The sequence below is a fragment of the Meriones unguiculatus genome, chromosome 6 (assembly GCF_030254825.1).
Source record: "Meriones unguiculatus strain TT.TT164.6M chromosome 6, Bangor_MerUng_6.1, whole genome shotgun sequence".
Classification (NCBI taxonomy): Eukaryota; Metazoa; Chordata; class Mammalia; order Rodentia; family Muridae; genus Meriones; species Meriones unguiculatus.
In genome coordinates, this window is record NC_083354.1 from 4,352,312 (window position 1) to 4,379,204 (window position 26,893).

Consider the following 26,893-nt stretch of genomic DNA (forward strand, 5'->3'; position numbering starts at 1 on the left):
AATCGCTCAAAGAAATATAAGAAAACACTAACAACTAGGTGAAGGAAATCAATAACACAATTCAAGATCTAAAGATCGAAATGGAAAAAGTAAAGAAGCACAAAGCGAGGCAATCCTGGAAAGAGAATTTAGAGAAGAAAACAGAAACTACAGATGTAAGCATCTCCAATGGAACACAAGAGATGGAGGGAAGAATCTCAGGTGTAGAAGATACAATGGAAGAAATTGATGAATCTGTCAAAGAAAACGTTAAACCTAAGAAAAAAAAATCCTGACATGAAATATCCAAAAAATCAAGGTCACCATGAAAAGACGAACCCTAAGAATAATAGGAATAGAAGAAAAAGGATTCTCATCTCCAAGGACCAGAAAGCATTTTCAATAAAACCATTGAAGACAATCTACCTATTTAAATAAAGTGATGCTTATAAGCATAGAAGAGGCCTACAGAATACCGATAGATTAAAACAGAAAAGAATATCTTCTAGCCACATAAGAATCAAAACACTAAATGCACAGAACAAAAAGAAAAATAAAATCTTCAAGGGAAAAGGGCAATTAATGTGTACTGACAAACCTATCATAATCACACCTGATTTCTCATCAGGGACTCTGAAAGCTAGAAGGACCTGGACAGATGTCACGCAGACCCAAAGAGAACAAGGATGTCAGCCCAGACTACTATACACAGCAAAATTCTCAATCATCACCAATGGAGAAAACAAGATATTCCACGACAAAAAATAAAAATAAAAAAAAAAAAACAAATTTAAACAGTACCTATCCACAAATCCAACCCTACAGGAGATACTAGAAGGAAAATTCTAACCCCAAAAAGGCTAACTACACCCAGGAAAACACAAGAAATAAATATTTCAACTACAGCAAAACTAAAAGTAAACAAGCATACAAACACATTACCATAACCAACATCAAAATAAAAGGAACTAAGAGTCAAGGGTCATTAGTCTCTCTCAACATTAATGGATTCAACCCTCCATTAAAAAGACACAGACTAACAGAACGGACCCAACATTCTGCTGCATACAAAAAACACACCTCAGTCACAGAGACAAACATTACCTGAGAATAAAGGGCTAAAAGATGGTTTTCCAAGCAAACATACCCAAAAAGCAAGCCAGACTGGCCATTCTAATATCTACTAAAATAGACTTTGAAACAAAATTAATCAAAAGAGATGAGGAAGGACACTTCATACCCATTAAAGGAAAATTCCACCAGGAAGATATCTATTCTGACCATCTATGCCCCAAGTATAAGGGCACCCACATTTGTAAAAGAAACATTAATAAAGCTTATAACACACATCGATTCTCATCCATTAATAGTGGTAGACTTCAACACCCCACTTTCATCAAAAGTCAGGTCAACAAAACAGAAGCTAAAAAAATGATGACACTACCAGATGTAATGAATCAAATGGACCTAACTGATATCTACAGGATATTTCAACCAAACACAAAAGAAAATACCTTCTCCTTACCACCTCATGGTACCATCTCAAAAATTGACGATATAGGAGGTCACAAAGGAAGCCTCAACAGATACAAGATGATCAAAATAATACCTTGTATCCTATCAGATTATGATGGACTAAAGCTGGACCTCACAGAAATAACAAAAAGACAACATACACATGGAAACTGAACCATTCCCTACTCAATGACATCTGGGTCAGGGAAGAACTAATGAAGTCATGGTATCACTATTTATATATGATATGATAGTATATATAAGTGACCACCAAAATTCTACCAGGAAGCTCCTAGATCTGAAAAACACCTTCAGCAAAGTGACTGGATATAAAATTAACTCAAAGAAAAAATCAGGAGCCCTCCTGTATACAAAAGACAAACGGACTGAAAGAAAGATATTTGTTCAACTATGTTCATGGTAGCTTTATTCGTAATTGCCAGAATCTGGAAACAACCTAGATGTTCTCCAACTGAAGAATGGATACAGAAATTGTACATTTATGCAATTAAAAATAAGAAAATCATGAAATTTGCAGGCAAATAGATGAAACCAGAAAAGATCACCTAGAAACAAAGACACACATGGTATATACCCACTTACAAGTGGATATTAGCCACATAAAACAGGAAAACCATACCACAATTCACAGACCTAGCAAAGCTAAATAACAAGGAGGACCCTAGGTAGGATGCTTAATTGTCATTCAGAAAGGCAAACAGAATAGAAACCAGAAGCAGTTTAAGAGAGGGAACAGGATTGGAGCCTATCACACATATCCTCTGAAAGACTCCACAGAGCAGGGAATCAAAGAGGATGCTAAGACTCACAGTCAAATGTTGCTCAGAGCACATGCAGTCTTAGGAAATGGAAGTAGGAGGGGGTCTTAGGAAATAGAAGTAGAAGGACCTTCAGGGGTCAGGAGCTCCCTAGATCAACAGAGCTAACAAATCTGGACCCCTGAGGACCTGCAGAGACTGATGCACCAACCAAGGACCATGCATGAAGAGAGCCTAGACCGTGCTCAGATGTAGTGAATAGGCAGCTCTATACATGTGGGTCCTGTAGTATGAGAAGCAGGGGCTATCTCTGATATGGACTCTGTCACCAGGTCTTTGATCACTTCCCTTTGGTTGATGAGACAGGGGCGGGAGGAGGGCACAAGGGAGTGGTTGGCAGGCACAGAGGAAAAGGATGCAGGCAGTCCTGATGAGACTTGATAGGCTGGAGTTAGATGGTAAGGGTAAGGGAGGAGGTCTTCCTGTTCCTGAGGACAAAAGGAGGGGATAGGGGGAAGAGGGAGAGAGGGTGGGACTGGGAGTAAACATGGAATGGGCCTGAAATCGAGGTGTAAAGTGAATAAATTATAGAAAACAAATTTTAAAGAAAGAAAGAAAGAAAGAAAGAAGGAAAGAAAGAAAGAAAGGAAGGAAGAAAGAAAGAAAGAAAGAAAGAAAGAAAGAAGGAAAGAAAGAAAGAAAGGAAGGAAGGAAGAAAGGAAGGAAGGAAGGAAGGAAGGAAGGAAGGAAGAAAGAAAGAAAGAAAGAAAGAAAGAAAGAAAGAAAGAAAGAAAGAAAGAAAGGAAGAAAACATTCACAAATGTCAGTTAGTCCCAAATATTTTCTGAGGATGCTCAGGGCCCTGGACTGGATATGCAGCAAACTTCAAATACACATGCACGCACACATACCATATATCAAACATAATAAAAATATTTCCTAGTTCAAAGAATTATCAAAAGCAAATGCTTTCACAAATCCTTAAGTCTCAGGCAATCCAGCAGAGCTTCAAATATCAATTTAATTCTCTGCCCTGGACATTACTCTTGCATTATTTCCCCAGCTCTCTAGAAGAGAGAATAATGATTTCATCATCTAAGCTCTCTGTTTCCTGTATATTTGTCCTTATAACTTTTGACCTTTCTCGTTAGTGTTGTCTGCTTTGTAGGCAGAAGTAGTCTAAAGTTTTCAATGTCTTATGTTAAATTAGGGACTGAGGCAAGGAAGTTGCTTTTTCTATTGAGGACCCTGGGTTTGATCTTCAGCAACATACATATGCATATATATGTGTGTCATATAGTTACATCTATGTCTCCACATATGTAAATTTATTCAACAGTTTAAGCCAGACCTTAAATAAAGAAGAACGATTTTCACTGAACTACAGACCTACAGATGATGTTGGGTCTGTCTTCTGGCCACGCAATGGCTATCATAATCATGAACTCACAGCAGCTGTGGTTACCTGCACAAGGCCTGCACGTGATCAAGTTATACAGAATACCAGAATGGATTACTTTAATCACCGGCCACATGCTTTATGGGAGATTTAGTGGCAGTGGGAGAGGGAAATTGTTGGGAGAGGGAAAGCCAAACTTTATTTAGGAGGCGACCACTGGTAAGTTTCTCTCACTCCAAGGATCAGTACCACAGCCATGCACATAAGGCAGGACTAAAGGGAACTAGTTGGTTAACCAAAGAGTAGATGTGATGTGGGGCATCAGGGGCAACTTGAAGGGAGACAGGGAGACGGTGCTTGATTAGGTCATATTTCTACTGTATACATGTATGAATTTCTTAAAAGAGAAAACAAATGTTTTAAAAGGATAGAACCATTGTAAGACATATCTTCCAAATTAGGCCTACGTTGCAACTTTTTAAGACAATTTACTTTGCACATGTAACTTAGAGAAGGGGGCATTATTTCAAGTGTAGGATGAATGAATTATGGCTCCAGAGTTGCAGATGATCCAACTTTACATCCATTTATTTTCTACAGTCTTAAACTTCAGTATATCAATCTTCTGAAGGGAAAGATGTATAACATATGTAGAGGATTTTCTTTTGTGCTTAAAGATTTTGGCCTTGTGACCCACCCAAGACTTGTGCTTTCTGTAAATTGACTCTGAAACCATCACAGGACCCTCTTTTTCTATTTTTTTATTTATTACAATTTATTCACTTTGTATCTCAGCTGTAGCCCCCTCGATCTTCTCCTCCCAGTCCCACCCTGCCTCCTTCTTCTTTCCCTATGCCCCTCCCCTAGTTCACTGATAGGAAAGGTCCTCCTCCCTTACTAACTGACCCTAGCCTATCAGGTCTCATTAAGGCTGGCTGCATTGTCTTCCTCTATGGCCTGGCAAGGCTGGTCCCTCAGGAGGAAGTTATCAAAAAACCAGCCCCTAAGTTCATGTCAGAGACAGCCCCTGATCCCCTTACTGGGGAACCCACTTGGGGGCTGAGCTGTCTATAGGCTACATCTGAGCAGGGGTTACAGGTCCTCTGAATGTATGGTCTTTGGTTGGAGCATCAGTCTCTGCAGCGCCCCCGGGCCCAAATTTTTTGGCTCTGTTGCTCTCCTTATGGAGCTCCTGTCCTCTCCAGGTCTTTCTACGCCCCCCCCCTTCTTTCATAAGATTCCCTGCACTCTGCCCAAGGTTTGGCTCTGAGTCTCAGCATCTGCTTCGATACCCTGCTGCATAGATTCTTTCTGAGGCCCTCTATGGTAGGTTCCTGCCCTGTTCCCTGTCTTCTCCCTCTTCAGGTATCTATACTGTTTGCCCTTCTGAATGAAGATTAAGCATCTTCCCTAGGGTCCTCCCTTTTTATTTTTTTCAGGTCTTTTTTTTTTTAATTTTATTTTTCTTATTAGTTACATTTTGTTAACTCTGTGTCCCAGCTGTATCCCGCTCCCTCATTCCCTCCCCAACCCCACACTCCCTCCCTGGTCTCCTCCCTGCCCCTTTGCAAGTCCACTGATAGGGCAGGACCTCCTCCTCCCCCTTCATTTGACCCTGTTTTATCAGGTGTCTTCAGGGCTGGCTGCAAAGTCCTCCTCTTTGGCCTAACAGGACTGCTCCTCCCCTGGAGTGGGGGTGGGGGGGTCAAAGAGCCTGCCCTTGAGATCCTGTTAGAAATAGTCCTCGTTCTATCCTCCCTTCTTAAAGAGCTCTCAGCACTACTGAATTTTCAGGCAAGGTAGAAATACGATGCCTTCTCTAGGCTTGACTACCAAAAGGAAAATTCATAAATTAAAAATAACATTACAATTTGGCTGCTTGAATAAATGTAACAAATGCATACTTACTTTGTAATTAGAATACATTCTGTCATTTTGGGTATTTGAAATGTTGGACAATTTATATTCATTTTCTTCCCATTAATAATGAAGTATTTTCAATTGGGAATGCATATGGTTTTAATTTTTGCTTGATTTTATTTAGAACCTCACGAACAAATGTTTTATCCTCTGGCTCTCTGTGCATTTGTATTATAAATTTGGTTTGCTATTTTTCCTTCTGCTTTGAAAATTACTATTGCTGGAGACTATTACATTCATGTGTATACATGGTTATATATGTTAATAATGTATAATTTTCTAGAACAGTTTGTAAAGAATAATCTAGGTAAATTCAACTGACAACCTGTAATGTTTTGGAGGAGCTTGAAACATTAAAAAATATATAACATGTGGGAATATGTGTGACAATTTTTATGTTATACTTATTCTAATGTTTGCACCACACTGACTGTTGACTATTGGTTGAAGTTCTGGTTAACCCTGGAACCCCATGACATATTTCCACTAGAATATTGAGAGACATGACCAAGAAAAGTGGTCCTACTCTTTCCAGCTCAGGGCTGCTGCCTCTTTAGTTCATTGCAGCAATGCATGGGATATAATCCTCGGAATTTCCATGAGTTCACACTACTGAGCTTTCTGAAGAAATAAAACATGAACTTGACTGAACACAATGTCCTAGAAAAGGTTTCTCGTCTCAAAAGGAAGTGAAATGGATTCCTTTTTCTTAATGCCTTTTCCTGTTAACACAGCGTAAGACTGTATACCCCACGGAAAAATAATGAAAGCTTGAAATTGTATCCAGGAAACTAAATCTATATACGTGTGTGTGTGTGAGTGTGTGTGTGTGTGTGTGTGTGTGTGTGTAAGAAGACAAATTTGGAGAGCCTTTTTAAACTTCTTTTTTTGCTTTCACTCTCTTTGGCGAATTATTACTTAAAACAGGTATGAGTTACCCCGAGTTTCAAATTTGTAATGAAAATTTATATTCTAGGCTATATGTAATTATTCTTTATTAGATATACAGTTCAGCTAAGCTTATCTGTATCATTATTTGTTTATACTGAATGAGATTATGTATTTATATTGGGACAAAATAAAATGTTTAAAATATTTGTACTACATTTTATCTAGATCATCATTATTTATTATATATTAAATGAGATTTTATTTATACTAGGACAAAATAAAAATTTTAAAATATTTGTATTATACTTTATTGTAAAAATACTTTAAAAATTAGTAACTGAAATTATATGGTGAATTTTGTGATCCCATTAAAATTGTGAAATTATGTAGTCTTTATATTCAGTATTCTAGAGAATTAAAATTTTAAATTTTTAAATTATTATCATTAATTACAATTTATTTAATTTGTATCCCAGCTGTGGCCCCTTCTGTTGTCTCCTCCCAATCTCACCCTTCCTCCCTTGTCTCCCCCTCTCCCCCTCCCCTAGTCCACTGATAGGGGAGATCCTCTTCCCCTTCTATCTGATCCTAAGCTATCAGGTCTCATCAGGACTGGTTGCATTGTCTTCCTCTGTGGTCTGGCAGGGCTGCACCCCCCAGGAGGAGGTGATCAGAGAACCTGACACTGAATTCAGGCCAGAGACAGTCCCTGCTCCCCTTCCTAGGGACCCCAGTCAGAGACTGAGGCTATGGTTTTAGGTCCTCTCCATGCATTGTCCTTGGTTGGGGTATCATTCACTTCAGGGCCCCCAGGGCTCACTTCTTATGGCTCTGTTGGTCTCCTTTTGGAGTGTCTGTCCCCTCCAGGTCTTTCTATCTCCCCTTCTTTCATAAGTTTCCTCGCACTCTTCTCAAAGTTTGGCTATGAGCTTCAGCCTCTGCTTCGATACCTAGATCAGTAGAGTCTTTCAGAGGCTGTCTTTGGTAGGCAGACATTATGTCATGTTATAAACATTTTAAAAAGACAAAAAGAGGATATAAAGTTGTGTGGGTAAGGAAATGGGTGATTTTTGTAGGATTTGGAGATGGGGACTAAATATGATCAAACTACATCTTATAAAATTCTCAAAGAACTAATAAAAATGAAAAGAGAGAGAGAGAAGAGATAGAGGAGGGAGAGAGGAAGGGGAGGAAGTGAGACAGAGAATTTAATCAAAGTCCAAAGTTGCTGTTGTTTATTTAAACTTCACAGCGTACCAGTTGTAGCAATTAGCTTTTATCTCTCAGCCATGGGAGGTCTGGGAGCTTCTGTTGTTCATCTGGCCTTTGAGAACCCAGTAAAGCATAGAGCAGTCTATCACTAAGCCCCTTGAGTCTGATCACACCACAGTTTCTAAGACAAACATCAGACATTTTCATCTCTTTTGTAGCATGGCTTGGAGGCAGGGACTGTGGTTTCTTGATGATCACTTCTGTAACTTTCCAATTTTGTTTGCACAAAGTGGTTAGATTTGCAACCACAGCTTTCCAATCCTAGAGTACCAAGAGCAAATCCTTCTCCCTTTTCTAAAAGGATAATGTTAAAAGCACTGGGTTTTTTTTTTGTTGTTGTTGTTATTATTGTTTTGCTTTAATATATATTTCATTAATTGTTTTAAGAATTTCTATTGATATCATTTCTACCTCAACCTCTCCACCTTCCTGCTCCTTCTGTGGTCCCTATTCCCTTTTGACCTCATGACTTTTTAAAATATTATTGTTACATTGGGAGTGTATGTCTGTGTGTGTGTGTGTGTGTGTCTGCTACACGTGATGTTTTCAGATGCCTGCAGAGGCCAGAAGTATCAGAACCCCTGGAGAAGAAATTACAATCAGTTGTGAGCTAGCCAACATGGGTGCTAGCAACCTAATTCCAATTCTTTGGAAAAGCAGTCAGTACTCTTTCTGTTCCTCTCTCTAGCCTTAGAATCTGGTGGGTTTGATGTGGGGAAGAACTTGATAGTATGCATTTGTTAAAAATGTTTGATTCAAGCAGAATTCCAGCATTGCTGGTTTATGGATCAGTCTTTGAGTACATTAAGTTATAAGTGAGAGACTGACTATCCAAAGGGACATTGGCCAACCTTGTGTAAAATGAGAGCTCCCATATACAGTGTGCAGTCACTTCTCCAGAAAGTCATTTTTAACCTACAATAAATCTACAACTGGACAGTCTTTGTAAGAAGTCTTACTGTCAATAGAAATAATTCAGAAAACAGTCAGTGGCTTACAGAGTGATCTGAGCCAAAAAGCATGAGACGGTTAATAAGCAAAGGTCTCAATTTTATACCTATCAAAGAAAGTGGAATAGGTACTCCTCATTAAGCACATAGAGTAATCTAAGTACAGCTTTCCAACTACCAGCTTCTCTAGGACAAAGACTCCCCTTCAGTGCATACTTGAGCCTTTGATGTTCTTCCATTATTAAACTTTTTCTCTCCTCTATGCACATTTGAAACTCTCTCAGACCCTCTGGCTACTATAAGCTCTGGGTAAATACCACTTCTTCATCCTCATTTGCCTGGTCTGTATTGTCATGTTAGAGGCATCTGTTTTCATAAGTAAGCAATTGTGGCCATAGGACACTAGGGAAGAGAAAAACTGGCTACTCTTCCTATCACATGTCTCCCAGTTCTCACCATCTGTCTGCTATGCAGGCATGGCTGGTCTCCGGGTCTTACTGAAGTTCACATCTCTTCTTCTCTTCAGGACATTTTTTTTTTCTGAATGGAAAGGAACCAGCTTAATTTTACCTTTATCTCTTTTTTCTTCATCTTATGTATTCATTTAAATGGCAAAGAAATCTAGACAATTAGCAGCTAACTTTCTTCCCTGCTCTTTAAGAGCTCAGATAAAAGCTTTTTCCATTGAGGGGAAAGCCAGATCACTTGCCATTAGTTAACTGTCACTGTCACTTCATCAGTAACTGTCCCATAGGATAAATGTCAGATTTATTTTTCAGCTCCTAGGAATAAAGGGAGGGAAGGTCCTAGGCCCAAATGATACACTCTATTCCAATGATAGCTGCCACAGAGTATAAAATGACTTTTCCCCAAATCTTCAGTGACATGGGGAATTATTCCCCATTTCATCTTATTTATATCTCCCTGGGGAATGTTCTTGGAGAAATGGCTGAGCTGAGACACAGCTGGGCTATTTTCAGTCTTTCCTAGACTCATCTTACTCCACCACATGCCACGCTCACTTCATACTAATGCCCTCTTCCTACTACTAACTTAGCACATAACATGAGTACCTCAGAGGTATTTGGACAGAAGGAATGTGCCACCTTCCATTCCAAAGAGGAAGAGAGGGAGGGTACCTCAAACCCATGTCTAAGCCCAATGGTTTATGCTACTATGTAAAACTGTACTTAGTACAAAGACAGACAGACAGACAGAGAGAGAGAGAGACAAAATAATTCAAAGATAAATATGATCAGAAAAGTGTGATGAGCTTCTGAGACTGAAGTGTGTTTACTTTTAAACACTTTCTTGGAGAGGGGTATGGAAACGGTGTAGTGGAAACTTCCTGGAATGTATGACAGTGATCCTAATGAGGACTCCAAGTAATGGCAGATACAGAGTCTCCACTAGCCATCTCTTTTTACCAGGCAAGAATTCCAGTGGCAGGACTATGGTGCATTTGATTGAGTTGCTGGCCAGTGGGGTCCAATTGAAATGCTCAGGTTGTGGTTAAGATAAAGTTTTGCTCTTTGCAAGCTGTAGGACACCATTGCCAACAACAACACCCACATAACTCATTGAACATGGAGAAGTTATAAGTACCTTTATGGACCCTTCACCCTACATTCTAGTCTCTTTGGTACAGGAAGGTACTCTGTTTGCAAGCCACCAAAAGAGAAATGTGAACACACACCCAGGCACAAAACCTTTGACTTATAATCTATCCTTCCTATAAAATTTGCTAGGGCAATGGCAGCACAGAACTTGTTGGAACAACCAATCAATGCCTGATTTGACTTAAGTCTCACTCCTCAATATGAAACCCATACTCAGTACTGCTTAGGTAACCCAGAACCAGAGATTTGATAACCCAGAGACCTAGGGTAAAACAAAACCTACTGATCAAAAAATTGGATCAATAAAATATCTCTGATATACTCATAGATCAGCATCAGAAAAGATTTCACCTGCAGCAGTTGAAAACAAAGTATGTTTTATATGGAACTGTTGTAAGCAGTTATTAATATTTACTATTGATATTATTTTAGTAATGCTGCTGTTAATCCTAAGCAGCTGTATAACCAAATCACCACACAGACACTGGGTTTATTTAGTTAACCTAGAGCACAATGCTGGGCAATATTTACTCCGTCCTAAACCTCCAAGCCCTCATAGTTTCCTAACATTTAGATTTCCCACATTATACTTGCTTTTTGTGATATCTTAGGTCCAATCCATCTCTCCATGTAGTTCCAAGATCTGTCCTGCAGCTCTCTCTCCAAGCTCTCCTCTTGCCCCTTCTCCTCCCACTCATTGCCTGCCCTCTAGCTCCTCCCACTCATTTCCTGTCCTCTGGCTCCTCCCAGCTCAATATTGTGTCTAGTTACTTTATTTGAAAGTTTACACCAAGTTGAAACAGGATGCTTAGGATGAGTATCACAATGCAATATCCAGATTGAAACCGAGAAGGGGGGGGCGGGTAGAAATCAGCATTTGAATGAACAAGGGTAAGGTGTATACATTAAAAAAACAACAAAAAAAAAACACAACAAAACATTATACCAACATGGAACCAAAGAACACTACCAACCTAGTAAGTGTTTATACCAGGGAGCAGCAAATTCAGCATCATTTCTGTCTCCCTGGATTAACAGTTTTAGTTTGGGGCCTTAGGTTGTTATGCGTACAAAATTTAGTGCTTATAGGTGGGGTAGGAGTGAATCAATGAAATGTGAAGGAAGTGCAAGGTTCTGAAGTATTGTGAATTTTCAAGTTAGGCTGACCTAGTTCATTTCATTTAGTGCTGCATATCCAAATCAAGAAAATATTAAGTATCTACCATATGGCAGGTTTATACCCTTAAATGATTTCCAGTTCTTGTGAGACATTTAAATCTAGAATTTCTGTCTCTAATTTTGCATGTTCAAAATCAATCAACTCTTTTCCTCAATTCTGTCATCTAACCTGATCTTTCTGCTGTTTGTTCGTTGTTTTTATGGTTATTTTTTTGTTTTTCTCTACTTCTTATATCAATGAATGCACTATTCTGAGCCTGGAGATGGAAGACAGAAATTAACATGTCATTGAAATTCCTTTTTCTCCCTTACTGTCATGTAATTTATCACAAAGTGCAGCTGAATTGGTATCTGGCTTATGTGGTGAATTCATCCCTTACTTTGTATTTATGTGTGCTAGTCTAATGCAATCATGTATTTTTTTTAGTAGACTGAACAGTCTACTATTGAGTCTTCCTCTGTAAGGACTATCAAATCTAAGATATCCCTTAGCAGCTTTCCGCAGGCCAACTTGAGAATTTCGTGACTGAACTCGACGCTTTCCCTCATATGGTAGAACCATTCAAAGGCTATGAAGTTCTTGTTCTGGCCAATTCCCTCCCCCTTTTGTCTGTATGCCCTTGCACAGGCTGTATCTTTCTGAGGCTACACTCTTGGAAGTTTGTTGTGTAGCAATTTCTTCTGAATTGGAATATTCCATCAGAAAGGAGGATCCTTAAGACTCAGGAAGTAAACAAAATTTACAAGGATTAGAAATAAAATACTCTTAAGCCTCAGGAAACCCTTCCTCAGAGTAATATGGACAATACACATGCCTGAGTGAGGAGTTTTTCTGGCTTGTCTGGATGCCTGTATGTTGTCCAAAGGAATTCTGCAGTTGCATCTGCTTCTTTTTTCCCCTGTTTCTGTCAATATTATCTTAACATACTCCTGTAAGTAATCTTAATTAACTCAATGATTTACCATGTTGGACTTTTCTGCCACTGGTTCCCTAACTGGAGTGATTATTTCTCTCTCAAAAAAGTCACACAGTATTCTTATTGGCCTCTCCTTTAAGTTGGGGAAATTTTCTTCAATGATTTTGTTGAAAATATTTTCTGGGTCTTGGTGCAGGGAATCTTCTTTTTCCTCTATTCCTATTATTCTTAGGTTTTGTCTTTTTATGTTGTCTTGAATTTCTTGGACGGTCTGTGTCAGGAATTTTTTAGATTTAACATTTTCTTTGACAGATACATCTATTTCTTCCATTGTATCTTCCACAGAGATCAGACCTCTACTCTTGCCTGATGCGTCTAAAACAAAAAGGGGGAACTGTAGAGAGCTGCGTAATGCCGCGCCTTAAAGATGGAGCTGGTTTCCGCCTTCCACCTTCCCCATGGTGAGTGCTCTCTGTCACGAACAACTCCACATTTGGCTAAGGCCAGGGATCTGGCTTGTTTCCATGTATGTTGACCTATCTGCATTGCCCACGTGGCATGCTGGGGTTGGCTACCCAGAGGCTATTTAAGCTGTGGGCTGGCTTTCCCCAGGGTCAGATGATTGTTCAAGGTTTCTGAATAAACTGCATTGAAAAAAAAAAAAAAGTCACACAGTAAGGTTCCTGGGTCTCTCAATCCTTCCCAAACTGTTTTCTGCTTTATTACTTAAAAGAAAATGAAATGGCAGATACACTCTGTCTTTTAGAAATCCAGTTCAAAGACACCCTCGAAGATTTCATTCTTGATGCTTCTATTGAACTTACATCTTTCATCTTCTACCTCAATTGATTTCTGTATACAAAATTGTTGCTTGTATTACATTGCTTATACTTCATCTTCTCTACTAGATTTAGACTAAGGCAAGAGAATCAATATTTGCCTCTAATTTTTCATCATTCTGTTTTTTCTTCTGTTTTCTCTAGATACCTAAAAGCATTTGTGACTTTCCCATTTCTTAAGTGATGTAAGATTTACTTAGCATAGCGGCAGTGCTATGTATGCTTATCTATGCAGACCATACCACTCCTGAATACACCATTGTAGATTATGCTTCTGTTATTTTTTCTTTTTTGAAAAAAAACCAAAACATCTTATGTTTCCTTTTTAGATAATCTGTTCTTACTCCTCATTTGAACATTGGGTGACATACATGCTTCATTGAATCCATCCCAGAGCTCTGGTGAAAGCATACTTCCCTTTCAAATTCCAGAATATCCTCTGAAGAGAGCACATAGCAGTCTTTGGAATAGTGGAACAGAGCAGGGATCTCCTTCTGCCGTATATTCCTCTAGTCAGTCCCTGGCACACTGAACAGAGTGGTTAATTCAGAAGTAAGTCAAGTCCTGTCTGTCCTCTATTTAAAATCCTTCTCTTGCTCTCCAGTCAGTGCAAGTAGAGGCAAGAAGTGTCACGTGGTCTCAAACACTTTTCTGACCTTGATTCACAATGTTCTCTTTTTCCCTTTGCTTCAGCTATAGTGGCTGGCTAGAGCTAGTCAGAGAGAGAAAGAGATTAAGAAGATTGTGCCATGGTAAGTGAGCCATGGAAGTTTGAAGAAAAGTGTGTTTACATTTTTAATCTTTAGAACAGAACCAGTAACTGAAGTAACTTTGAGTTCTAAGAAGGGAGAGAGGAAAGTTGCAGGTAACTGAAGGAGTATGGTTAACCAGAGTTCTGATAAATTCTTCAAGTTCAGACAATACTCAGTATCATATAAGCGCTGTCATTTCCTGCAGCTCCCTTCACAGACAGCCATAGACTTTCTGCTCCAGTCTAACTGACTGGCACCTGTTCTACATTGTCCCCTTGCCCTGACCCTGCCAAAGAAGTTTAGTCCCTGGCCATCTGAACTTCCCTTTTTCCTACCGGGAACTCTAATATCCAAATAAGCACTTGGCAGATCCCTTCTTTCCAATTAGACTTGATTAATTGTAACGTTCTCACTTAGCCCTTTCCTATTCTCCTGTTAAACCTATACCCAGTTTTCTCTAGTCCATGCTTTCTAGCCTCCCCCATGTCTTTCAGTGTGTTCACACTTAGTATTTTCTACTTTAGCACTTATTTTTGTTATTGTTGTTGTTGTTGGTAAGTCACTCATATAAAGACAGTGTGTAGACCTCAGTTCCATGATTTCCCGTATGAGTGATTTATGGTACATAATTTTGAACTCTTCCGCAGTTTTTAATGAGGACATGAATGCATGCTCCAACCCTTGGATACAATGTAGACATCAAGCTAAACAGGTGATTCACTTACTGGAATTCTGCCATCTACATATCTCAGCGGTAGTTTTAACAAGCATGGAAAGAAGAGACAAATGTTGTCACTGAGTAATGATTGAAGTCTTTCACTTATGAAAGAGTGCTGGAACTCAATCAGCTCAACTGGCTCGAGAGATTCTTTTCCACTTTACAACTCAACAGTCTCCTTTTTGTATATTGTTAAAGAAAGTTCTGGTTTTTTTTTTTTTTTTTCAACAAATATCAAGTTAACACAGCGGGGACATTTTAAAGGATTGCAATGCCTAATATAGAAGCAAAACTTCGGATTAAGCTAGTGTGTAACTTGATCGCTGATAGTTTTAAGAATCTCAGAAATGGGAATATGAACCATGCAACAAGGGCAAGAATCAGTTCAGGCACAGCTATGTAATACAGTATAGTCAATTACTGTTGAGTCCTACATTATCACCCAGCTTTTCTCTGACTTCCTGTATCCTGGGAGCAAGCATCTTACATGGTCACACTAGAAAAGATATACCAGGAACTCATCTTTAATAATTCAAAAAGTCCAGGTTTTCTGATATGAATGTTAGGTGGCTTAGTAGCTTTCAAGTTATTTTTGTAAGCTTATTATATAATAACAAAAACAAAGAATAGTTATTATATACTATATATAAAGTGTGTCTTTTTGAAATCTTATTTATGAATTTGTTTGGGGATGCCAAAAACAGACATGCGAATGGGCAAAATTATTATTTTCTCTAGCAAGCTAAATATTCTTGATTTAGTTCTTTATAAGAATCAAAGTCCTACTGATGAATTTGTTATTCAAATCAGATTCAATTTAAGAAGGAGGCCATCATAGGTTTTCACTTCGAATATTGAATAGTGTTAGAAAGAAGTTTTCATTTTTCATTTACTCATTTTCACCCAAGAGTGAAGAATTGGTAATAATAGTTTCTTAAATACCATGAAATACACTCACATGTTTGTAAATTGATTTTAAAGTTGTCTCTGTGGGAAATAAACCTCTTTATAACTTACTAAGTAGTTGGGGAATTTTGAGAGTAAAATTTATTTTGCACCATTATATCAATTTTTGCATTCTTTACACTAAGGGAGTTGGATAAGTACACTCACCATTCTTTTAATAAAATATAATCATCTCACTGAGGCTACATACACAGTTAATACTACTTATAGTTTAAACATGGCTGTTTTGCTTTGTTTGGAAACTTGAGAGTTGTACTGTTTGTGTTTCAGCCATAGATGTACTTTTGATTCCTTACTGTAAAAAAAAAAAAAAAAAAAAAGCCTTCCCAGTGTGTGTATATATGGAATGACTAGAAAGAGCAACTCCACTTACGCATCACAGTGAGCAATGACACAGGTGGTGTTAACCTTAGCGGCGCTTGAAGGAATCACGTTCTAGTCTGCTTCCCCTGCTGAAACACAGCCATCTGCTCACAGCTTCTAGGGAGCTTCCAGTTTCAAGTCACAAGCTGAAAACAGAGTTGACAAAGAGCTGAAATACTAAACCATGCTGTTCCATGTCAGCGACAACGTCACTAGTGAATACTGGTGAACTTTTAGAGTTTAGCTTAATTTTTTCACATGGCCTGTGTTGCTTCTCAGATCCTACCTCACCTTTTTTCCCCATCTCAGGGTTCTAGCCACTCCTGACTGGAACCCTTCTCTCCACTGAACTCCCATGAAGCCCTTGACCCTGTGCTTTCCTTTTCCCTGCTGTGACCGTTCATCCTCAAATTGCCGCATGGATTGCCCTTTCCATAATGTTTGTGTAATTCTGTCAATGACTTTTAGGAAATGATTCTTGATTACCTCAGAGGAGCAAAACTAAATTGTTGCTCTTCTCCTCATCGTTACCTCCCCATTATTTGTCATTAGATAAGTAAATCTGTGGGTCAGTTACTAACTGCCTGAATCTCAACACAAAGAGATATTTATTTCTTTCTCAGTTTTGTTATGAACAAAAGTCTATACAGAAAGACAGAAACTTATAGTGACTATAATATATAAACATTTGAATATGAAGACACCAAAATTTATTTAGAATATCTCTACAAAACAGAAGAAATTGCAATTTCTTTTTGTACATGTTAAAAGTATTACATAGATACTATAAATTTCATTTTATTGTGTTCCTACATGCACATATTTAATGTTTATTATCTATCTTATCTTTTTCCCCTATAGCTGTTTTGTTCTAAATATAAGATTTAAAAAAAATAGAGGAAGGGGGCTACAATAGAGATGTAGAGTGAATAAATTATAAAAATATATTTCAATAATAAAAAGATTGGAAAAATAAAAATACCCAACTTTAGGAACTATTCAATGTATGTTGACTCTTTTAATTAAATTAAAAAAATAGTCTTTATCATTCTATTTTTTTTTGTCTAAAATGTGAAATATTTGTTTTGCTAAAACGTGTCTAAAAGTTCACCAATTTCCATTTCTTTCTTTCTTTCCTTTCTTTCTTTCTTTCTTTCTTTCTTTCTTTCTTTCTTTCTTTCTTTCTTTCTTTCTTTCTTTCTTTCTTTCTTTCTTTCTTTCTTTCTTTCTTTCTTTCTTTCTTTCTTTCTTTCTTTCTTTTGCAAGGTATAGGTGGTCCTGGAATTCTCTGTAGATCAGAACGGCCTCAAAATTGCAGTAATCTACCTACTGGGATGATAGGCATGTGCCATCATGACCAGAAACTTAACCAACCTTAAAAAGAGACATCTGAAATCTTTAAAGAATTTTTTCCCTCAACTGATACTTTTTAGTTATTCCAACCTCCTCTAACAACTCTCAGACCCAACTGAGAACTTTTGTTTTCTTAATAAGTTACTTTTTAGGGAACAAAAATGGTTTAAGCAGGCCTTAGTAAATTGTCCTAAACAAAAACAAAACAAAACAAAAGCAGCAACAGCTTTCAAATCAGACACAGTAGAGTTGAGAAGTCTGATAGAAGCTTGCTATTTTCTTACTTCATTTCATTTGTGCATGAAAAATAACAATTTTCTCCATTCACAGCCTATTATGAGATTAAGTATATATGGAAAACACGCAGAATATGCATATTTTTATTCAAAAACAGGAATTTAATTTTCCTTTATTCCTCCGCTTTCCAATGAAAATACTGAAATCTAAGATCATACTGCTCCTTCTTAAGGGCTGTGGTGATGTTAATGACTAACATATGCTCAGGAACCATCTCCTAACTACTTGGTGTCATCAGTCACTCAGAGCTTCAATGCAGTACTTTTCCAGTGACCCCGAAATCATCACTATAGCTAAGCAGAAAGAGTCCTAGAAAAACAAAAGCTCCATATCAAGAAAACCAAAATTTGGGGGCTTAGGAAAAAAACAGTTACAGAAAAATCTGCTCAATTTATACCTAATAGTCCTTTCAAATTAACAGAACTTAATTGAAGTCATTCAATTGTTAGTAGTGGGAAGAGGCAGATACTCAACAAAGAAAGGTTGCAAAAAGGTAACTTGCAGTAGATTTAATGCCTGGGTGGAGTAGGTAAAGTGTCAGTTGAGCTTACTTAGAGATGAGGTAATTGGGATATATTATCTGCTTAAAGCAGCTTCACCAACATCATCAGGTCTGCAGTTACTCTTAAAACAAGGAACATTAGTCACAAAGTCTGAAATAGAAGGTGTAGTCTCTAGCTACAGAGTAGAACCTGGAATGAGAGTACCATGTCAGCATCTGGTTAGTAAATTACCTCAGCAGAAAACCTGTCCTTTGTTGACAAATGGTCTAGCTACTTTCTCAGTGAGCCTGAAGGATGAGATATTTCTGGAAGCATAAGCTTGTATTTGGTCCCTAACTATGGAAATCTATTGAAAGTCCTCTAGTCTAAGTGCTGCCATATAAGTAAAATCAACGGCCTATCTTCATGCCTTTTCTCTAAATGTAAAGTGAGCTTGAAAAAATAGACTTTAAAAATGTGTTGGCTGCCATGTATGAACTTCAAACCCACCTAAAAACAAATGTCATGTGACACTTTCTTCAAATAAACATAGACATTATATTTCAAAGTTGAATCATCTAGTTTTCAAGATGTACTTATCAAATGACAGCTTAACTGTCTGGAACAGGGTAACAGTATGAAGATTCAACAAAGTCAGTTCCTGAAATAAACCAACTAAAATTTGGAACAGTAAAAGTTCAAGTAATTGAAAGTTGTCAGAATTTAAAGGAATGTTTATTATCTTCCATTCCAACATGTAAAAGATATTAAGGTTAAACGTATGCATAATGAAATGAATTGTGTTTGTGTTTAGAAATTATATTACATAAATCCTACATCTCTGTTTTCTCCCACTGAATCGAGTGTTCTTTTCAAGCATTCTAGTGTTCATGTCCATGCTTGGCAAAGAGATAATTCATTACTATCACTAAGAAAACTGTCATATGGCCAATGACAAGGTTAGAAAGTCCTGTAGTACACAATTACAAAGACCTTTCAATGACAGGTTGAATATTTAGGACTTTATTCAGCAGATGACTGGGCCCTACTAACAGCGTGAAGAAATGACCAAGAGGCATAGTCTTATACCTATAAAGGTGTGTTCTGCCTATGAGGCTATGAAGCCCCTTCAAATTGCAGTGGAGTAAATTCATACTTTTGTGTAGTCTTGGCCAGTTGCCACATCTATAAAACCACACAACACATAAAGAGAACTTTCTCTCTTTTGAAACAAACATGACACCAATAGAAAAGAGAAATAAAAGACAGGATATTGTACACATTTGTTTTTTCCCCCCACCTTATTCCTTATTCTCCTTATTAAAACTGAAGTCTTATTTCAAAAATCTAATAGACTTTGTAACTGTATTCATACTACTAAAATATCTAGAGAGAGTTATAGAAGGCTCAATTGATTAAGGGCTTGAGGAATTTCAGTGATTCTCTAATCTCTGGCAAAGCTTCAAACCTTCGATCATTGTCCGATATAGAAAATAATATTCACTACATACCTTATTCTTCTGAATCTTAGAGAATGAGTGTGAAAAACCAGGAAAATAGTGAGCTTGTTAGAGTTAATAATAGGAATCCATATGCTGTCTGTTGGTATAATATTCTTGTGGAATGTATATTTAAAGGCTGATTTCTCTACCCCACTATCTGGCTTCAATCTGGACATTGCATTGTGATGTTTATTCTAAGTATCACCTGTCTCTAGTTTGTGTAAACATACTATGATTTGCTTTCTGTAATCTCAACAAAACAACCAGCCAGTGCTGTGCAATGGAGAGAATAAGGTGGGACATCCTCATTCTGAAGGGAGGAGAAGGAAGCAAGTGGGAGGAGTCAGAGAGCATAGATCAGCAGGAAAGGACTAGAACCACCAAGAGAGATGAACCGGGCCTAAGATATGACTAAAAGCAAGAATAATGTGGGAAATCTGAATGGGAGGAAACTAATGTGGGCTTGGAGGTTTAGATGGAGTACCTTGCTCAGCATTGTGCTCTAGGTTAAATAAATCCTAGTCTCTGTGTGGTGATTTGGGTATATAGCTGGTTCAGGAATAACCACTGTTTAACTAAAAGATAAATCAATAATAAATATTAATAATCAACAATAGCTGTCTTTGGAAATCATTTTTTAAAAACCACTGCACTTAGTGAAAGAAGCACAAGTTTCAAATGTCAGTCCTTATGACTCTAAAAAGCATTGTGAGCATCAAATAAATTAACCCTAAAAAGACAGAGTCACAATGTCTTAAAAACTGAAGGTGTGCTCCTGTCCTGTTCCATTTTCTCCCTCTTCTGATGTTCATCCCATTTGCCTTTCTGAATGAGGATTGATTGTCTTACCCAGGGTCCTCCTTAGCTTCTTTAGGTGTACAGATTTTAGTATGATTATCCTATATTATATGTCTAATATCCACTTATGAGTATGTAGTATATAGCATGTGTGTCTTTCTGTTTCTGGGATACCTCACTAAGGATGATATTTTCTAGTTACCACCATTTGCCTCCAAATTGCAGGATTTCCTTGTTTTTAATTGCTGAGTAGTATTCCATTGTGTAAATGTACCACAATTTCTGTATCCATTCCTCAATTGAGGTACATCTAGGTTGTTTCCAGGTTTTGACTATTACTAATAAAGCTGCTACAAACACGGTTGAGCAAATGTCCTTGTTGTGTACTTGAGCACCTTTTGGATATATGCCTTGAGGTAGCACTATTCCTAATTGTCTTAGAAAGCAACATTTTGATTTCTAAAGTGGTTGAACAAGGTTACATTCCCGCAGCAATGGAGGAAAGTTCCCCTTTCTCCACATCCTCTCCAGCATGTGTTGTCACTTGAGGTTTTTTTTTTTTTTTTTTTTTTTTAATGCAGTTTATTCAGGAACATTGAACAATCCTCGGACCCCGGGGAAAGCCAGCCCACAGCTTAAATAGCCTCTGGGTAGCCAACCCAGGCGTGCCACGGGGGCAATGCAGATAGGTCCACATACATGGAAGCAAGCCAGATCCTCGGCCTTAGCCAAATGTGGAGTTGTCACTTGAGGTTTTGATCTTAGCCATCCTGATTTGTGTGAAGTGAACTCTAAGGGTCGTTTTGATTTGCATTTCCTTGATAGCTCAGTATGTTAAGCATTTCTTTAAGTTTTTTTCTGCTATTCACTATTCCTCTATTGAGAATTCCCTGTTTAGTTCTGTTCCCCGTTTTTAAATTGTATTACTTGATTTGTTGCTTTTTAACTTCTTAAGCTTTTCATATATACTGGATATTAGCCCTGGGTCAGATATGGGGTTGGTGACGATCCTTTCCCAGTCCGTAGGATGACATAGCCTACCATAGAGGAACTCAGAAAGACTCTACCATGCAGGGTATCAAAGCAGAGGCTGAGACTCATAGCCAAACTTTGGGCAGAGTGTAGGGAATCTAATGAAAGTAGGGGGAGATAGAAAGACCTGGAGGGGATACGAGCTTCACAAGGAGAGCAACAGAACCCAAAAAAAATCTGAGACTAACACTCCAACCATTCATGGAGATAACCTAGAACATCTGCAGAGATGTAGCCCATGGCAGCTCAGTGTCCAAGTGGGTTCCCTAGCAATGGGCACAGGGACTGTCTCTGACATGAACTCAGTGGCCTGCTCTTTGATCATCTCTTCCTGAGGGGAGTGTAGCCTTACCAGGCCACAGTGGAAGACAATGCAGCCAGTCCTGATGAGACCTGATAAATTAGGATCAGATGGAAGGGGAGGAGGATCTCCCCTTTCAGTGGACAGGGAGAGGGGCATGGGAGTAGTAAAGGGAGAGAGGGTGGAATTGGGAGGGGATGAGGGAGAGGGCTACATCTGGGATACAGGGTGAATAAACTGTAATTAATAAAATAAATAAATAATAAATGTTTAAAAATAAGAACTTAAGGTGAATGGGGCATCTTAGACTGTGAGAAGAAGGCTGACTTTGGAATCCATTTGAAGGCAGCTGAATAAATAGAAAATCAGAAAATTCTAACCTAATAGTCTGTCATCAAATACTTTCAAACTAAAACTAACTCAATAAGTCAGTTTACTACATAAGAAAGTGACTGTTCATAGAAACACTTTTACTGTGGAAGAGAACTCTGAATTATATGGTCATCATTTCATGTCCCAGAATTTTAAAGTATGTACCTAAGGAATTATTCAAAGACTCTGTGAGACTTCTACTTCTTGTCAAGATACAAAATACAAAGAAGTCATTTTGTCCTCTTAAAAACTCAAAGTTGACAGCAATATATATATATATATATATATATACATACACATACATACATATATACAGGTACACACACACATATATATATACAAACATATACATATATACACACACATATATGTGTGTGTACCTGTATGTATGTATGTATATATATATATATATGTGTGTGTGTGTGTGTATTTTTCTTTTTTAAGTATGAGAATGCTTACCTGAGTAAACTAATTTCTGAACAAATAATTGGTCCACTATGAAGGAGAAATTTCACAACTGTAGTACCTAATGTAATATTTATTGCAAAAAAGTAAAAAATAAACCTAATAATGTAGTATGAACATTATGCTCAATAAAAGAAAAAGTCAATAGAAGACAGAAATTACCTATATTTTATACTTTCAAGACAGATCCTACTAGATAAATATTGGAAAAATTACAACAAAATTATGTGTTTTTATACCTCAACAGAGACAAGGTAATAGGTAATAATATCAGCTTTCTTGTCACTGTACAGGAACATTATCATGTATGTAGTCCATACTTCACAGAATCATCCATATATAACATCTGTCTTTATCTGATAAATTGGTATGCTATGTTACTGCCTTGTGCATTTTTTATTACATATTATACCAATTTTCCAAATAATTTATAATGTATTTTTATAGTTACAATAAGATCGTTGTCATCATCACAAAGCATGGGACCGTGACAGCAGCTTTGTACACATTGTGCTTACTGTGCAACTTAATTCTATCAAGAGATCATATTGAGTGACCAGCCTGCATGCTCTATGTATGTTTGTGCAAGTGCACTCTGTGACATTCATACAATGATCAACTCATCTAATTGTGCATTCCTCAGAAGGTGACCTTGTTGATAACTGGTGCATGCCTGCATCTGATGTTAGTAGCATCAACATTTTACCACTTCAAGCGACTTGCAGAAGCCTTGACTCTGTGTACTTCTCTTGCAGTATCATATGATAGTAAGAGGAAATCACTGACAATGAAGGAAAGGGGGTTTCTTTGGACTGGCTGGGCTCCTAATTTCTCTCTTTTCTGGTGGTGTTCCTATTGCCCTGTGATTTCAGAAAGACTTATGGTTTATCTGAAAGAAAATCGAGCTCAGCTAAATTTTTGTCATTTCAAAGTTGAGACTGAACAAACAGTCTGGTGGTATTTTCCTGCTATGCTGGGGAGCCAGGAGTTGTTTGCCTTCTCTGAAATCCCTTTCTAGCTTTATCTTTTTACAGGAGGCTTGTCGAGATCAGGGACATGTTGACAAAAAAAAAAAAAAAAAAAAAAAAAAAAAAAAAAAAAAAATGAACATGAGAGGTAGTTGCATGCAAAAACTTTACTAGTCCCTTTCTTTAAGATTATATAGTAGGCTGTAAATCAGTATTAAATCATTCTTAAGAGCCATAAAGATGTTCAGAGGCCTTTAGAAGTACAAGGGCATAGGGACTCCCAAAGGGATGAAGGATTAGTATTTGGATTAGAGATACTTCTCAGCAAATAACAGGTGGTCTGTATGTCAGAGTCATGAAAATAGAAACATAAACTTGTAACAAAAAACTGTTTTATGTACAAACATTGCACAGTTTTTGCTATATATGTATTTTTAAGAAACATATATCCATATCCATCAGCAACAGTATATATATTTATTTTTAATCTGTCTATTTTTCTGTCTGTCTTCTAGAGATGAAAGGATAATGGGGATTATTTTGAAAGAGGAAGGAAACCAGTGATGGGAGAGAGTACAAGAAAAACTAGTAAGGGTGACAATGGTCAAAATACATGAAACATTTGAATGAAAATGTGATAACCATCATTTTGTACATGAATCCATACTAATAAAGAAGAAAATAACATAGCTTTAGTTTCAAAAGCTTTGAGGGAAATGCAAAACAATTAAATTCTTAATGGATAAAGTGTGTATGCTCATTCTATTTTTTAAATAATAAATGATGCTCTATCACTCTCTGAGGGACTGTTGGCAGTTAACGTTGTTTGGGAGAAAGGGGTTGTTATTTTCTTCATTGGTGTGGTCTCAGATAAGTTGCCCTTGCTCCATTAAATAAAGTCATACCCACACTAGGGCAAGTAAATCTTGTTGAATTCAGTGGGCCTCATACAAAGAGAAGACATGAAATCAGGCAGGAAATGTGCTGAGAAGAAGGGCCCCAGCAAGAGAGGGAGGGGGATGAGGAAAGTGTATGAAACTGACAAACAAAAAGTTTTCCAATAACTGAATGTATAAAAATTTGAGGTTGGCATCCATGGCTTTGGGGTTAAGGACTCTCAGCCTATAGTGATAACCACTTAAAGGCCAGTAAATGCTCATTCCTTTAGAAAATTGATTGCTGAATCATGTGGCAATTCATATTTAATGTTTTGTGGAAATGCCATACTATTTGGGGGAAGACTATCTTACATTCCCACCCATACTGTATTGAAAGTTCCAATTTCGCCACACACTCTTTATCTGGTTTTAATTATAGTTCTTTTGGCATGAAGTGGTATGCCTTTGTGGTTTTCATTTGAAATTCCCTGATGAGTTCTGGTGGTAAGCATATTTCCATTTGCTTATTGGACAGTTATATATCTTCTTTAGAGACATGTTTATCTAAGTCCCCTGTTCACTATTTGAGAAGGCTATTTACCATTTATTATTGTATTCTTTACATATTCAAGAGACTAGTCACTGAAATTTTTTTTCTATAAAATTATGTCGTCTTCAAATAGTACTTTATGTCTTCCTTTCCAATTTAGAGATACATAATTTATGTTTTTTTTTGAGAAAACAGAATTCATAGTAAACTTGTGAGTCCTTTGCCCAAGGTTATTTACCATTAGAAATATAGTCCATAAATCAAGATATATGCCTTATTTTTATCTTTTTTTAGCTTGATAAGCTTTTCCATTTGAGATGTGATAAATTGACTAAGTGACACAAAATATAGTTGATTAAATAATAGCTATGTAATAGCACATGCCTCAATCATTAGCCTTCAGTCTTGAATAGATATACCTCAATATTCTTAAATTTTAATTCTTTTGAATGTGACTGAAATGAATATTCCTTTTTTTATTTTGTTATTTTTTTTATCAGTTACATTTTATTAACTCTGTATCCCAGCCATGTCCCAATCCCTCATTCCCTCCCAGTCCCTCCCTCCCTCCCTCATCTCCACCGTGCCCCTTTCCAAGTCCACTGATAGGGGGGACCTCCTCCCCATTCATCTGATCCTGTTTTATCAGGTATCTTCAGGACTGGCTGCAAAGCCCTCCTCTGTGGCCTAACAGGACTGCTCCTCCCTTCGGGGGTGGGGAGACCAAAGAGCCAGTCATTGAGTTCCTGTTAGAAATAGTCCCTGTTCCCCTCACTTTGGGAAACCAATTGGTTACTGAGCTACCACAGGCTACATCTGAGTGGAGGTTCTAGGTTATATCCATACATGGTCCTTGGTTGAATGTCAGTCTCAGAAAAGACCCTGTGCCCAGATATATTTGGTCCTTGTGGAGCTCCTATCCTTTCCCCATCAGACTAACTCCCCTTCTTTCTTATGATTCCCTGTACTCTGCCAAAGGTTTGGTCATGAGTCTTTGCTTTGAAAACACCGCTAGTTAGAGTCTTTCAGATGCGCTCAGTAGACTCCTGTCATACGTTCAATGCACATCCCATCTGTCTTTCTAAACGAGGATTGATCATCTTACCCCATGTCCGCTCAATTGATTATCTTTTTTAGGTGTATAGATTTCATTATGTTTATCATATCTTATAGGTCTATATAAGTGAGTATATCCCATGTTTGTCTTTCTCCTTCTGGGATATTTCACTCAGAATGATCTTTTCTAGATCCCACCATTTGCCTGCAAATTTCATGATTTCCTCCTTTTCTTTCTTATGACTCTGTACTCTGCCAAAGGTTTGGTCATGAGTCTTTGCTTTGAAAACACTGCCATCAACGGAGGAATGGGTACAGAAATGAATATTCCCAAGTGCAAGTTCATTGAGTTTCAGATAAAATTTGAAGAGGTTGTGACAGACAAGGAACTTCATTAAGAAATAGATTACCTTCTTTGTAGAATAAGAATACAATACACCTAGGGTATTGATTGTATTTTAAAATTAATAGAGGAGAATATTATTGTGTATAAAATTATAGATACCCCTGGGTGATTTACTTTAATGCTCCCGATACTTAGAGACCTCTATGTTTCATGGCTGCATATGTGAATGCACACTTTTAGTGTTGTACATCAACTGCAGCACTGCAAAATGACACATTGCTGAAATGATCCTATTTATCGTTTCTAAAAAATGTAGACCATGTTAAAAGGGATCAAACAATGGAAATTAAACACAATGGAAGATCTATGAGATCCAAGGCCAAAAATATATAAGTCACTATTGGGAAACTATTTAAATTCAGTTAAAGAATATTG